A 14,561-nucleotide genomic window follows, 5' to 3' on the forward strand; every position below is an offset into this window, starting at 1 on the left:
ACTAAACTGGAAACATAAAAAAAGGATTTATAGGAAACCAAGGTTAAAAGATAGGAACATAAAGTTTCACTCTTCCTCCCCACTTCTGGCAACCACTAATTTATTTTCTGTCTCTGTGGATTTGCCTATTCTGGACATTTTCTATAAATGGGATTATGTAATATGTAGACTTATGCCTACTGTCTTTCACTGAGCATAATGCTTTCAAGGTTCACCCATGCTGTAGCATGAATCAGCAACTAATGTCTTTTATTAGTGAATAATACTCCATTGTATAGATGTACCACTTTTTTTGTTTATTCATCACTTGGTGGACAATGGAGTTGCTTCCACTTTTTGGCTACTATGAGTAATATTTCTATAAACACTCATAAAGAAGTATGAACGTTTTGTTTTCAATTCTCCTATGTGAGGAGTGGAATTGCTTGGTCATATGGTAACTCTAACATCTTGAGGAATGATCAAACTTTTCTGCAGCAGTTGCGTGGTTTTACTTTTCCCAGCATTGTATGACTGTTGCTATTTCTCCACATTCTTGCCAATACTCATTGTTGTGTGTTCTAATGGGTGTGAGGTGATATTTCATTGTAGTTTTGATTTTACTTTACATAAATACTAACAATTTTGGACATCTTTTTATGTGTTTGTTGGATGTATGTATACTTTGGAAAAAATGTCTATTCAAATGGAAAGGAAAAGTTTAAAGAACAGAAGATGTATGATAAAATTAATACTTACTGCATGTCTATAATGCATTGGGGCCTTTACTCATAAAAATGAATAATAAGTAATATTTTAATCATATTACCTAAGTAAGTTCGGATAAATTAAGAACTTGCTAAAGAAAATAGTTGGCTATGCTTAAGCCAAAAGTCAAATAAGATCCGCACACCTTCCCTTTGTCCCATGTAGATATCCTTCATGTACATTGATATGAAGATGTACATCTTACAGAGATGAATAAGACAAACATGACTGAATAAAGCATAACGTGTGCCCCTCTCCTCTCTGGAAAAACGTAAAAACATAAAAAAAAAACTTTTATGGAATAATGCAGAAAAGGATTAATTCTCTTTCTGATGTCAATATGATAGTCAAGTTGTAAGCAGTGCACTCGTGAGATCATCACCTTACTAGTGATTAATGGGGGCATCCCACACTTTATTGATCTAGTCTATGTAACAGCACATGAGAAATCCATGAACTACCCTATGGAGGGCTTATTTATCTTTTAAAATACTATAACCACATCCAGTGTCTCTAAACAAGTGCTTAGAGGTTAGCAAGCATTATGAGTATATTAGCCACCTAGATACCACTCTCCCCTGCCTGGCACTTAGCAGAGTGTAGATTGGGTACATGACAGTCACACATGCCTTGTTGCTCCTGGGAGGCAGTCATGTGCCTTATTATCTGAACTATTTCCTCACTTTCCACCCCAGGAACTAATACAGTACTCAGCAGTCTTATAGTGGATACTCAATGATAGATTGTTAAATAAATAACTTTAATTGGCATCATGCAGAGATATTACAGAATTAGATATACAGCTGATACTCAATAAATATGTGCTGACTTATTTAGTAAAGACGGGAAAGATGTGCTTGGTGCCAAACACTGTGAAAATACCTCTACCACCCATTGTCTTCTTTTCTCATTTAGGCTTCACGAAACCCCGTGAATTATATGCTTTCATATATTCACTTTATTCATGTTCAAAATGCCAGCAAGTAGTAAAGTAGTAATGCAAACCCAGATCTGCAAAAGTACATTACGAAGCATTAAGTTGTATATTCAGAACTCGGCACACTAAATTTCATCTGAGGCTAAAACACAGAGTCCCAATGTAGTATCAAGAAACAAGCCTTTCCCACGTTTGCTTAAGATGACACCAACACTGTCATGAAGAAAATGAACAGGGGTGCACAGGATGAGACCTCTTCAAAGAAGTGAAATGATTGATATATTGGGTACTTTATGTGAGAAGATTTGAAGAACAATGTAATTGTTTTATTATCTAATTGCATATCCCTAAGACCTGGATGTTTTCGAAATGATAAATGACTTAATGACTGAATACATTCTAGTTGCCTGTTTTAAACAAATGTGACATTTTAGGGGTTAATACTACATTCTTGATTTCCTGTATTTTTAGGCAGTAACTGTATTAGTCTCTTCTCACACAGTTATGAAGAAATACCTGAGACTGAGTAATTTAAAAAGAAAAGAGATTTAATTGACTCACAGTTCCACATAGCTGGGTAATCCTCAGGAAACTTACAATCATGGCAGAAGGCACCTCTTCACAGGGCGGCAGGAGAGAGAATGAGGGCCAGCAGAAGAAATGCCGGAGGCTTATAAAACCATCAGATCTTGTGAGAACTCACTCACTATCATGAAAACAGCATGGGGGAAGTTACCTCCCACCAGGTCCTTTCCACACGTGGAGATTATGGGGATTACAATTCAACATGAGATTTGGGGTGGGATACAGTCAAACCATATCAGTAACTTTCTCTCTTTTTAAAATTTTTTAAATTTCTATTTTTTTTTTTAAGTTTGAACATGTTGAGATTCAAATATCTTAAGCTTCCAAGTGCTCTTTTGACTTTTAATATATTTCTGGTGTCCCTTTTGGTCTTTTTGGTTCTTAACACTTTGGTTGCATGCTTGCATTTCCTCTCCTGCTTGTGTGCACTTCTCATGTGCCATGTCTGGGAAGTTGTATGCTTTCCACCTGATTTAGCATTTCTTTATCTTCTGTTGTGCAGCTATCAATATACCATCTAGGTTAGGGCTGGAGATATAAGACAGCTTAAAGATATAGTCCTTTTACTTAAACAACTATCCATCTTTTAAAGTACTTTAATATAATTTTCATAACTTTTCCAGTCAGCCAGAGTGAATACTCTCTAAAGTGTCTTTGACAGTTGGCTCTATTTTTTGAGGAGGAAACTTCTCTTGATTGACTTTTTTTTTGCAGCGTGGTTTGCAGACAAGATACTAAGAATCTGGGGGTGGTGGCTGGGGCTAGTGTTAGAGTTAGCCCTGTTATAATCTCAGTTTCTCAACCCATCCAAAGGAACACCATAGAAGTAAAAACATATTTCCTATGCAAAGGCTGCATTAAGATATGTCTAGTTCCCACCTCAACCCACTCTCTAAGCCTTTCTTGTGTAAAATGCGGAGCCACCACACCACTACTGACAAAAGTGCCCTCTCCACGAGCTCTACTAGAATATTTTTTTCTAATTCTGCCATGACACTTGACATAGTTAGCAAATGCATAAGCAGGGCTTCAAGCTAGGCTCTTGTGTTGCAATGCCTATCCCTTCTTTCTGCCCCAGGCAGAGAAGAAAGTGCTTGGATTTCTGAACACTACAATAAAAGATTCAAATAAAAGCTAAGACAATTAAGGGGAAAAATGAGATTTTTAAGTAATTAAAGTGAGTGAGATTCATTTTCATGAAGGAATTTGAAGATCAAGTCAGTGTTTAGACATTAATTCAAAGCCATAATGGAATGAAAAGAAAATTTGAAAGAGAAAGTAATAGAAATCCCCTGAGTCAAGCACTGTCTTTATTTTTGTACCCACCTACCTCACCCCAATACCTGCTTTGCATAGTATTTTAGTGTGTGCTCAAAAAAATGTGTGTTGGGTGCTTGCCTTGGCAGCACATATACTAAAATGGGAACAATATAGAGAAAGTTGTCATGGCCCTGCACAAGGATGACATGCAAATTTATGAAACGTTCCCTGTTTTTATGGTTAATGGGTACAAAAACAAAAAAAAAAAAATAGAAAGTTTAAGACCTATTATTTGAGGCCGGGCGCGGTGGCTCAAGCCTGTAATCCCAGCACTTTGGGAGGCCGAGACGGGCGGATCGTGAGGTCAGGAGATCGAGACCATCCTGGCTAACACGGTGAAACCCCGTCTCTACTAAAAATACAAAAAACTAGCCGGGCGTGGCGGCAGGCGCCTGTAGTCCCAGCTACTCAGGAGGCTGAGGCAGGAGAATGGCGTGAACCAGGGAGGCGGAGCTTGCAGTGAGCTGAGATCTGGCCACTGGCACTCCAGCCTGGGCGACAGAGCGAGACTCCGTCTCAAAAAAGAAAAAAAAAAAAAAAAAGACCTATTATTTGATAGCACAGCAGGGTGACTATAGTCAATAATAACTTAATTGTACACTTTATATTTAAAGTGTGTAATAGGATTGTTTGTAACACTAAGTATAAATGCTTGAGGAGATGGATACCACATTTGCCATGATGTGATTATTATGCATTGCATACCTGAATCAAAGCATCTCAAGTACCTCACGAATATATACACCTGCTATGTACCCCCCAAAAATTAAAAATAAAAATATTTTTAATAATGGTGTTGGGTAGATGGGTTCCAAGATGAAAGAACTACCAAAAAATGGTGCCTTCTAATTGCTCTTATGTTTATTATTCTGGAGTGATAAATAGAGTGTTTGGCAAGCAGAAGCTTGAATATGTGTAGCTTAAAGGAGTCCAAAACTCAGCCCGGTTGGAAATGCAGAATATTAAAGAGATTTCTTTATGGAGTTGGGCTTTTTCGGCTTTTTCCTGCCTTTCTATGGATGAAGTGTGAAATAATAAGACTGCTGTGTGGGCCCTCCATAGTTCAGTTTCTCTTCTGTAAAATGAAAATGATATTTATATTGTATTAATAGGTTATTCCAAGCATTATTATTGCATGCTGACTTCTAAAGTTTCTCTTATCCCAAGGTTGCTGGTTTGAATTGTTAAAACTATAATTCCTAAGGACAGATTTATTTATTTTATATGTATATATCTGTTTTATTTTTATAGATTTAGGGAGTACAAGTGCAGCTTTCTTACATTAATATTTTGCATAGTGGTAGAGTCTGGACTTTCAGTGTATTCATCACCCAAAAAACAATTTGGTAATCCAATAGATAGTTTTTCAACCCTTACCTTCCTCCCATGTTCCCATCTTTTGTAGTCTCCAATGTATATTATTTACTGCTATATGTCCATGTGTACCCTTTGTTTAGCTCCAGGTTATAAGTAAGAACATAAAGTATTTTACTCTGTTTCTGAGTTATTTTACTTAGGCTCATTGCCTCCAGTTCCTCTAATCTGTTCTATTGATCTATATCTATTTTTATACCAGTACCATGGTGTTTTGGTTACTAAGCCTTGAGGGTCCTAGATTTCATAAATCTTTTGCCACAAAAGTTATGATTTCTTTTTTATGGCTGAGTAGTACTTTATGGTATATGGTATTTCTGGTGTGTGTATGTGTGTATGTTATATGTGTGTGTGTGTATATATATAGAATATTGTATTTATGTTATATATATGTGTGTATATGTATACACATACCATATATATTATATATATGCACACACACACACCATTAATAAATACTTAAGGTGATTCCATATCTTTGCTATTGTGAATAGTACTGCCGAAAATATACAAGTACAGATATCTTTTTGATATCATGATTTCTTTCCCATCGGGTATATACTCAGTAGTGGGATTACTGGATCAAATGGTAGTTCTATTTTTAGTTCTTGGATAAATCTCCATACTGTTTTCCATAAAGGTTGTACTAATTTACACTCCCATCAACAACATATTAGCATTCCCTTTTCTCCACATCCTCACAATATCTGTTGTTTTTTGAATTTTTAATATTAACCATACTGGCTGGTGTAAGATGGTATCTCACTGTGGTTTTAATTTGCATTTATCTGATGATTAATGATGTTGAGAATGTTTTTCAAATGTTTATTGGTTGCTTGTATGTTTTCTTTTAAAAAGTGTGTGTTTACATGTTTTGCCCCCTTTTTAATGTAGTTGTTTATTTTTCTTGTTGAGTTATTTGAGTTCCTTGTAGATTCCAGATATTAGCCCTTTGTCAGATGCATTGCAAATATTTTCCCATTCTGTAGGTTGTCTGTTTACTGTGTTGATCATTTATTTTACTGTGTGGAAGCTTTTTAGTTTAATTAACTCTCTCATATATATATATACACACACACACACACACATATACACACACACACACACACACACACACACATATATATATATTTTTTTGAGATGGAGTCTTGCTCTGTCTCCCAGGCTGGAGTGCAATGGTGTGATCTCAGCTCACTGCAACCTCTGCCTCCTGGATTCACGCCTTTCTCCTGCCTCAGCCTCCCAAGTAGCTGGGACTACAGGTGCCTGCCACCATGCTTGGCTAATTTTTTTGTATTTGTAGTAGAAATGGGATTTCACTGTGTTAGACAGGATGGTGTCAATCTCCTGACCTCGTGATCTGCCTGCCTCGGCCTATATATTTGTTTTTTTGATGTTTGCTTTTGAGGACTTGGTCATAATTTTTTTGCCTAGGCCAATGTTCAGTAAAGTTTTCCTAGGTTTTCTTCTAGGATTTTTACAGTTTCAAGTCTTACATTTAAGTCTTTAATCTCATCTTGAGTTAATTTTTGTATATGGTAAGAGATATGGGTATGGTTTCATTCATCAGCATATGGTTATCCAATTTTTCCAGAACCATTTGTTGAACAGAGTGTCCTCTCCCCAGTGTACATTTTTGTTGACTTAGTCAAAGGTCAGTTGGTCACAGGTATGTGGCTTTAACAAATCTAGGGCTCTCAATGCTATAGTAACCAAAACAGTATGGTACTGGAATAAAAAATAGACATATAGATAAATGTTACAGAATGAAGAACTGATAAATGATTTCAATAAAGTTTCAAGATACAAAATCAACATGGAAAAGTCTGTGGCACTGCTAAACACCAATAATAATAATCAAGCTGAGAACCAAATCAAGAACTCAATCCCATTTAAAATTGTTACAAAAAAAAAAAAATACATCGGCATATATTTAATGAAGGAAGTGAAAGATCTCTACAAGGAAAACTACAAAACACTAATCATAGATGACATGAACACGTGGAAAATCACCCCATGCTCATGGATTTCAAGAATCAATATCATTAAAATGACTATACTGCCCAAAGCAATGTACATATTCAATACCATTACATTACATTACATTACCAATGTCATTTTTCACAGGATTAGAAAGAAAAAATCCTAAAATTCATATGGAACCAAAAAAGGGCTTTAATAGTCAAAGCAATCCTAAGCAACTGGAACAAAGCTGGAGGCATCACATGCCTGACTTCAAATTATACTAAAGACAGATTTAGACCATGAAAGTAGACGTGATTTACAGCAGTACACTTCATTAATTGTACTGACTGTTAAGAAATTACAATAATTTTATTCTATGTGGTAAATAACCACTACTCAAATCCCCCTGAAAATTGTCTCCCTATGCCACCCTGGATGCCTGGGTTCCCAAACCTCCTCAGTGTTAATCCAGAAACAAGAGTTAACATGTAGCCCCAGAGGGACCTCCAGGACCCTGCTTCTCTCTAATGGCTGTACAGATTTATTTTGATTAGTCTTCTAATTTTCATATGGCTTATTAAATATTTTGAACGTCACATCCATACATACTTTCCAGACAAGAAATTTGGATGTGGGAGAAAATTCTTTAATAAAGAAACACATTAATTTTCATTTAAAAAACTACTTTATTTTTTACATGAAACCCATGAACATAAAAAAAATAAATAAATAAAAAAAAACCTTGATTATTAGTCAGCTTCAGGTATGTTCACAGAAGTATAGATATGTTTTTCATCATTCATTTCCAAAAACATTATTACAGATTTGGAGCAACAAGATGCCGTTACCTTATCATTCTGAAGTTTTGTGTATGCCTATGATGTTGGTATAAACTTCATTGTTATAACCATTATGATACTTAGTCACAGAAAGGATGGATTAAGCATTTATTGTGTGTCAGGCTTTGTAATAAATTATGGTGATACAGAGATTGATTTGGTAGGTCCCTAAGTTCCCATAATCTAGTTTGAGAAGAGGATGGAGAACGAATATGTAAGCAGTGAAACTGCAATTCAGAATGATCATCACAGTATTAGAGATGAATAGGAAGTGTGCCTGGAGCTCTGAATACTTTCAGCCACTTCTAACCTGAGGAGCTAGGGAAGACTTCAGTATGTGCTTACATTTCACATAAACCTAAAACAATTAGAAAATATTTTTTTAGGCAGAGATATGTAGCTGTGTACAACGTAAAGGGAATAGCACATTTAAGTTCATAGTCTAAAAGTGGCCGTATGTGTTCCAGTACTATTGGAGCTCAAGGAGTGTGAGAGAGATTAGGAAGTGCAGTCCCAGGGAGCCTTCTCTGATGGCTTGTGTGGGGAATTGCTGAATAAGCTAGAAAGTGTTTGTTAATCTTGTGTAATGAAGACCCAATGGAGTTTTTGCCACAAGATGAAGAGAGCTCACGTGTGCTCTTGAGGTGGGTGTGTTAACTCTTGAGTAAGTAGTAGAAGCCAGTGTGAGGTACAGGGAGATCAGACAGGAGGCTGTTGCGATGTGTGAGAAACTTTTATCCACTAAAAGTTTCATATAAAGACACATTTGGGAAATAAAGATGTTGTAGAGAATGGAACACCATCCCCATCATGGATAGCATCCAGATTAATGCTGGAAATCAAATTTCAATTAGAAAATTGCTTAGGAAACATGTTGTCAGAGGAAGGAGAGCCATGTAATTCAAGTCTATGATGGCATCTCTTTCAAGTTTCCCAATGCACCTGACTCAGAAGATAGAATCAGTCTGTTAGCTGAGATCTCTCTGTGCTGGAGAAGCATGAAAAGGGTCCCACGAACATAGACTCAGTTCTCTTTGAAGTTTAAGATCCATCTACAAATGGCCATGTTCTTTTCTTAGCAGAAAGTATTGGGGTTTCTACGTACATGCTGCTCACTGCTCGTGTGTAAGTACGGTAAAATTTGAGCAAGTGGAAAATGACCCCGCTGTAATCCAGATCATAATATTTCTAAATAAGCACACACAATAGTCAACCAACCTACTTCATGATTTTTTATGGAATGAGGCAGAGACAAGGCCACTGTACACCCACATAAAAGTATAAGTATGCACTTCTGACCTATGTGAGGTAAGTGTTTGCTCCTTCTCTGTCAATAGCAAGCCCTACTACAGTCTTCCAGCATATTGGATTTTTAGGCCACTCGGTTAGCAATTGTCTTCACTTCTACGTAGCATTCAATCCTTAATGTACTCCTGCTTTTCTTAGCCTATAGAGTAGTTCAGACTCCCAGGGAGACTGTTTTGTTAGAAGGAATGAAGTCTCTATGGGTATACGGAAAATCTCATCTATAATAGATAAAAGTCCATAATTTAGGGTTAGTGTGAGGATATTCATTCAATAAGTATTTATTGAATAACTATTGGATAGCAAGTGATGAGCTAGTTCTTAGGAATACGTATACCCACATACATGCACACACACACACACACACAGATATAAAACATGTTTGTATTTTCCAGAAGCATATGGTTTATGGGATAAACAAATGGAAATAATGAAGGTTATTATTTCTAGTAGCAAGTTTGAGAATATCCCATAGGGTGATGCTCATTTTTGTTAGACTTTGATAAATCATCTCAAAGGCTAGGCTTCCCAGACATGTGTGTTTTCTGTGGCTCAAGACTATGAGTAGCAGTCATAGCTCTGATTGAAAGAATGAGAGACAAAGAGCAGACAGAGAGGGGTGTAGTTCTGTGACCTAAATGGTGAAAAGTCCCCAGAGAAGGAAACCTTTACTGGGCAACACTATAGAGAGTTTTGTAGAGAACAGAAATATCCAATGGGAATTTATTTTTTGCTGAAGTTTTTTCTGTCTTATAGTATGTTCTCTGGATGAAATCTGTGGACAACTGTGGGATTGTTGGGGTAAAAGTGGCAACCTGCAGAGCGAAGCATGTGCAAAGGCCTGAGGGGACCTGGGACATTTGAACAATTGCGGCTTGTGTATTGAAAGTGGGGGGCAGTTATTACGTATGAGACGAGGAGTGAGAGACACAGAGGACTTGGGAAGATTTTGATCTTCATCGTAAGAGCCTAGATAAGCTATGACATGATTTTCTGAACAGCAGTGACTGATTGCTATGGTTTTTTTTTTTTTTTCCCCGCATATATTATGGAAACAGATTTTATTGTAAATAATTCATTTTAGGGTGGCTAGCCTGTGCACAGACAGGTCTGTAAGGAATATTCCAGGTAAGATGAGATGGAAAGAAGTAGTAGATTCAAAAGATATTTAGGAGTTAGAATCAAGGGTATTTGGTGATTGCACATGCGGGATCAAGAGAATGGCTACTAGGTTTCTGGCCTGGACAGTGGGATCGGTGGTGTCACATTAACGGAGACTGGGATTGCTAAAGGAAGAGCAGGTTCGTTGAGGAAGAGCAAGAGTTCCATTTTCTATAAGCAAATTCTGAGGTGCTTTTGGGAGGTCCATCAAGAGGGAAGAGATAGGCAGACTGGAATTCAGAGAAACCTGTGAGCTGGATGTGTAAAATCAAGGTTATTGGCATGTAGATAACAGAGAGGATCATCCACGCAGCTGGTTTTCAGAGTTTAGGGTTCATGAGAATGATCTAGAAAGTTTTCTAAAGCAACATCCAGGACCCACCTCCAACGTTTCTGGTGCAGTAGGTCATGGATGGAGTCCATGCTTTACATTTCTAACATACTCACTCAGAGATGGTTCTGATGCTGCTAATTTGAGTACCACCTGGGAATAGCACTCACCTAGAGAATAAATAAATAAAAAAGAAAGAAAGAATGGAAATAAAAATGTGACCTATGGGAAACATTATAACAGAGTCAGTCAAGCTGCATTGGTTTGTGTTCAGAAGCTCCCAGGTAAAAGCCACGAACCCTTGGGTCAATGAAGTAAACAAAGTAAGTAAAGACTCAATCTCTCTATTTGTAAAAAAAAAAAATAATAATAATAATAATAATAATACAAATAGTGCAAATTCATAGTGTTGTTTTAAGGTCAAAAAAGACAGCTAAAGGAAAACACTTAGCATGGTGTTAAGTATATGTTTGGGGTCATTTGAAAGCCAGTCTTTAAGTAATCCAGCATTTAAATATAGATTAGATGATACTAAGTTAGTGCAAGTCAAAGATCAAGAGGAAAATCAAGACTATGTGATAACATAGATTCCAAGGAAAGAAGGGTTTTCACAAAGGCAAGAGTGGTTATGAGTGTCAGTTGCTTTTGAGAATTTCAACAAGATACAGAAAAAAACAACAACAAAACAAACAAACAAACAAACAAAAACCACTATTGGATTTAGAGATAACAGTAACATAAAATAGGCCATTTCAGGAAAGCGATGTGGGGTGCAGAGATAGTGTCTGTGAAGTACATAGCACAGAGCCTAGCGTACGCCAAGGGCTCCAGTGACAGTAGATGCTATTATTATTATCATAGTTCAAAGCAGTTTGTAATATGCATGTGTTCGCATGCTGGTTAAAGGAAATATATTCAGTTGAGGATAAACTCTGCAATTCCCAAAGAAATGCATTTCCATTGAACAAGCTATGTCCCATTCAGGTTTAAATAGCTGAAACAGTTTTTAAAAGCAGGATTTCAAACTGCAACGTGGCAGATATGTCATGCAACTTTTACAAGGGCCCTTTCTTCATTGGCTGCAAGAATTAATGGCTCTGGGTTACATCCAGAACTGTCAGTTCTCACAGCAGCCCCACGAATCAATTGAACTTTTAAAATCTTCGCCCTATACTCCCCATTTCTCCCATGCCAGCAAAGTGAACAATTGTCTGATCTTTGGCAGCAGGGAGAAAGCTATCTTTGCCTCTTGCCAGCTGAGAAATGGTTTGTTTCCCTTTCAAACACCACTGCATTCTTCTTGCAATTTCCCTTTACCATTAAATATTTTATAACTCAGTCTCATGCCAGTGCGCCTTCCTGGGTGCCTGATAAATGACAGATTCTACAGAAAATTTTAATATATGGCAGCAGGTTTCATTTACAGTATTCCTACAGAAGAAGCTGCCGGAGTCAACAACCATACTTAAATGGCTTCTGGCTTGTAAAGGTAGTTTGCTAATCCCAAAAGCTTTTAGATTGCATTGCCAGATTCTTGCCTTTTCTTAGAGAATCGTCATATTGTGAACTCTATGGGAGAGGGGAAAAAAAAAAAAAAAAAAAAACTGCTTGAGGAATGTGACAGTTTTTTGTTTGTTTGTTTAAAAATAAATCTTACATAGCCTTACATTTTAATTTTTTTTCTTTAAGAGGAATGAGTTGTGTACATGGGGTTTAAATGCTTTATAGACAAGGAATAAAAACTGCGCTGGAACCAACTTATTCATCATCATCTTCATCTTCTTTATCTTCTTCATCGTCTTCATCTTCCTCATCTTTCTCCTCTTCCTTCTTTTCCTTGCTTTTTTCAGCCTTGACAACTCCCTTTTTTGCTGCATCAGGCTTTCCTTTAGCTCGATATGCAGCAGTATCCCTTTCGTATTTTGCCTTCAGCTTGGCAGCCTTCTTTTCATAAGGCTGCTTGTCACCTGCAGCAGTGTTATTCCACGTCTCTCCCAGGTTCTTTGCAACATCATCAAAGGGCAGGCCAGGATGTTCTCCTTTGGTTTTCGGGCGATACTCAGAGCAGAACAGGGAGAAGCTCGAAGGAGGCCTTTTGGGTACATTGGGATCCTTGAACTTCTTTTCTGTCTCTCTTTTAGGAGAGATATAGGTTTTCATTTCTCTTTCATAACGGGCCTTGTCCGCCTTTGCCATATCTTCAAATTTTCCTTTCTCTTTAGCAGACATGCTCTTCCACCTTTCTGAGCACTTCTTAGAAAACTCTTGAGAAGTTGACTGAAGCATCTGGGTGCTGCTTCTTACGCTCCTCCCGACAAGTTTACACAAAAAATGCATATGATGACATTTTACCTCTCGGCTTCTTAGGATCTCCTTTGTCCATGTGTAGTTATTTTTCTGCACTAAGAATTGAGGCTGCTGCACTTCTGCGGACATAAGAAACGAACTCCTGGAACTCAAGGTCAGCCGGGGTTGGGTTCCTGTTGCTGCACGCGTGGCCCGCCCGAAACCGCTACAAAGTAGCGGCGCGTCCGACTGCCCAACTCTAGCGGACAAAGAGGAAATCTGACATTTTTAAGCCAGGAATGTGAAGAGTTTATTTAGGATCTCATCGGAGTCTCAATGTTTTTCTGTTTTTGTGTTTTTTTTGTTTTGTTTTGTTTTTGTTTGTTTGTTTTTTGTGGCGGGGAGTGGGGGGTGACCTTGCTTTTCCCATCCAGGATTCCTTTTCCTGTGCCAATTCAATCACACATATTCAAGCCCAGCTCCAATGCCAACACTTTAAGAAATCCTCAGAGATAACTATAGCCTGAATTAAGCTCTCCCTTCCTTTGACTCTCTCATGCAATTATTATCTGTAATAACCAATTTAGTACTCTTGTTCCTGCAACAAAATATGTGTTCCCACAGTGTGCTGCATGGTGCCAGCAACAAAGAAACCTCCATAAGTAATATTCAGGTTGAACTCAGTACTTAAGGGGGAAACCAGTCATCGTTTTAATTCATTAATAAATTAACTTTAATTGCAAAATCTGCGGGGATTTCTGTCTTCCAACCCAACATTTTCTTCCCTTTTGCCTTTAATGAATTCACCACCACCACCTCTCACTGTGCATTTAATTACTGTACTGATTACTTACTATGTATGCTACATGATGTGGAAAGGATAGAGAACTTAAAAGCAAAGCACTCCCTGACCTGCCTGGGGATAGAGACTGAAACGTATAAAAACATAAGAAAACACATAAACTACATATAACAAGTGCCAGATGAGTGATCCAGATAATTGCACAGTTCCTGTGGCCCCCAAGTGATGGGGTACTATTTCTAATGTCAGCAGTAGTACTTCCTTAAACTGATCCCTAGACCTTGGTCATGGTGCTTGGAAAACACTTTCTCAGCACAATCTCTGCTCATCTTAATCCTAACACTCCTTTATTCTTCCTGTCCCTCTTTTCTGGAAAATCCTTTCCAATTGTTTTGCTTTGTCTTCTCCTCCTTTGTCCTCCATGCTGCTGAGATGATTTTTCCCTCCTTTAATGAAATTCTATGCTCTTTCCCTAAGTTGTTTTGGAGCCCTTCTTATATCCTAACTTAATTCGCTTCCCAGATATTTTTAAAAGAGAGTTTTTGTTCACTATAACACTTTTTTTTTTTTTTTTTTTTCTGTTTTGAGACAGGGCCTCACTCAGCCCTGCCTCAAACAGGCTGGGGTGCAGTGGCGCAATACCAGTTCACTGCAACCTCGACCTCCTGGGTTCAGGTGATCCTCCCTCCTCAGCCTTCTGAGTAGCTGGGGTCACAGGCATGTGCCACCATGCTCGACTAATTTATTATTATTATTGCTATTTGTATAGATGGGGTCCCCCTATGTTGTCCTGGCTGGTCATAGACTCCTGGATTCGAGTGATCCTCCTACCTTGGTCCCTATAGTTCTGAGATACAGATGTGAGCCAGAGTGCCCGGCCTATGATACCACTTTTTAACACCAACAAGT

The 14,561-nt window shown here is 37.8% G+C and overlaps 1 protein-coding gene, 1 non-coding gene and 1 pseudogene across 8 annotated transcripts in view; 2 read left to right on the forward strand and 1 right to left on the reverse strand.

Moving 5' to 3' along the window:
• The window catches only part of NRG3 (neuregulin 3), a 1,118,981-nt gene that overhangs the window by 460,338 nt on the left and 644,082 nt on the right, over positions 1-14,561 (forward strand). The gene's annotated exons all lie outside the window — the stretch shown is intronic.
• LOC116269550 lies at positions 3,660-3,765 on the forward strand. Its single transcript, XR_004177177.1, has one exon. It is a non-coding gene; the product is annotated as a U6 spliceosomal RNA (small nuclear RNA).
• LOC108587597 lies at positions 12,221-12,947 on the reverse strand (annotated as a pseudogene).

The sequence above is a fragment of the Papio anubis genome, chromosome 11 (genome assembly GCF_008728515.1).
Source record: "Papio anubis isolate 15944 chromosome 11, Panubis1.0, whole genome shotgun sequence".
NCBI lineage: Eukaryota > Metazoa > Chordata > Mammalia > Primates > Cercopithecidae > Papio > Papio anubis.